We start from the raw sequence: 2,256 nt of genomic DNA on the forward strand, positions 1-2,256 counted from the left end.
AGAGACATGAAACTCTTCAACCAAGCTTTTCTAGCAAGACAAGCTTGGAGACTGCTACAAAGACCAGATAGCCTATGTGCACGTGTTCTCAAGTCCAAGTACTAGCCGCATGGAGAGATGATTGATACGGTTTTTGCTTCTGAAGCTTCACCGGTCTGGCGTGGGATTGAACATGGACTCGAACTTCTCAAGGCTGGTCTTATTTGGAGGGTCGGAGATGGGAGAAGGATAAACATCCAGAGAGACAATTGGATTCCATGTAAGGAAGGGCTCAAACCTGCCAACATCATTCGTTGATCCAGACTAAGATGGGTTAATCAGTTGTTGATGGCGGCAGTGGATGGAACTCGGACCTAGTTCATCAGTTGTTTTACCCTTTTGACGCTGAGGAAATTTGCAACATCAAAATACCAAGGGCGGGATCTACGGATGTACTGGCTTGGCACTATGAGAAATCCGGAGTGTTCTCGGTTAGAAGTGCCTATAGGCTGGCGATGTCTATCCAAACCCAAGCTAGTACCCCAGCCTCTAGCTCAGCAAACGAGGTTGGTGATCGTAGTATCTGGGACATCATTCGGAAGGCAAAGGTTCCACAGAAGATTAAGATTTTTGAGTGGAGAGTGGCCACTAGCACCTTGGCCACAAAAAAGAACAAATGGAAGCGCACCCTGGAAGTGAATAGCACATGCAATATATGCGGAAACGGAGATGAAGATGAATATCATGCTGCCATTTCTTGCACGAAGAGCAAGGCGCTGAGACATGAAATGAGAGCGGCCTGGGAGCTTCCTAGTGAGGAACAGTTCAGAAACACAGGGGTTGATTGGCTCCAGAATCTCCTCTGCCCAAGCAACTCAAAGACTAGAAAAAAAATCTTACTGTTGCTGTGGCGATGTTGGTTCCTTCGGGATGATTGCACCCATAACGCAGGAAAGGAGCTGATCAGCCGATCCGTTATCTTCTTAAAACAGTACGAGGAGGAGCTAACCCGCGGCGTCTCGGGGAGAGTGCCCGATACAAAGGGCAAACAAGCGGAGCTGCAGCCCGGGCATGCATTGGCAGGCCGGACTCTATTGTTCCCTTTGCCCGCAGCGTTGGACGGACAGGGGGGACTACTGAGACACCTATGGCCAATAATTGGAAGCCCCCAGTGACGGGAACTGACAAACTAAACACGGACGCGGCATTCATAGCTGACAGCGGCGCCTCCCACACTGGAGCAATCGCACGGGACCATTGGGGTTTTGTCCTCTTCTCGTTGTCCGAACGAAGCGTGTGCCGCATGTCTGCTGAGGAAGTTGAAGCACAGGCACTCGTGTCGGGGCTGCAAAACCTGACCGCTCTGTACATGGGTCCAATGGTCGCGGAAACGGACTGCATGCACCTTGCGAATGAACTGAAGCCGGGAGGCAGTAATTCATCTGCCTGCTACCCGGTGCTCGTCGATATCAAGGAGGAGCTTGAAAAGTTTGCTGCCGCTCAGGTTATATACGCCAGCAGGAATCAGAACAAAGTGGCTCATCTACTGGTGGCCTGTGCCAGGAAAAAGGAGATGCATATGGTGGCGGGTGTTCCGGATGATCTGAACGCAGCGTTAGCTGCCGACTTCGTGTTGGCTGAAGAGTAGCTTGTTGTACTCTTTCCCTCAAAAAAAAGAGACACATGCTTTTGCAAAAAAAGAAGAAGAAAAAGAAACAGGTGGGAGGGAAAAGAGGCCAAGAGTAGTATTATGGGCGGCCCAAGAAGATGAGCAGGCCGAAGATCACAAACGTGGCCGTCGTCTCGCTCACTCTCTATACATAGGCAGCAGTTGGTGCCGTCGGCTTCCGCTAACATAACTAACTAATGGGAATCATGAAATTTTAAATACTAACTGCAGCTGGAGATGCGAACAAAATATCTAGAAATTCGAAACGAAATTTCGTAATTCCGAACATGTCTTTTGAAAAGGTGGACATTTTTAGAAGTTCCAAATCTTTTTTTGAAAAACATGAACGAAATTTGAAATTCTAAACATTTATTGAAACTATGAACACTTTTTGAATTTTTTGAAAAACATGATATTTTTATTTGAATATATGGATGGTTTTTAAAAAGGGAACTTTTTTGAAATTCCTGATGTTTTGAAAACAACATTGTTTCTTGAATTTACGGACAAATTATGAAAACTGGAACTTTTTTAAAAACATCATTTTAAAAGCACGGATTTTTCTGAAAAATGTGTTTTTGTTAAACAGCAACAATATTTGAAATCCC

Source organism: Triticum aestivum, chromosome 7A (assembly GCF_018294505.1).
Source record: "Triticum aestivum cultivar Chinese Spring chromosome 7A, IWGSC CS RefSeq v2.1, whole genome shotgun sequence".
NCBI lineage: Eukaryota > Viridiplantae > Streptophyta > Magnoliopsida > Poales > Poaceae > Triticum > Triticum aestivum.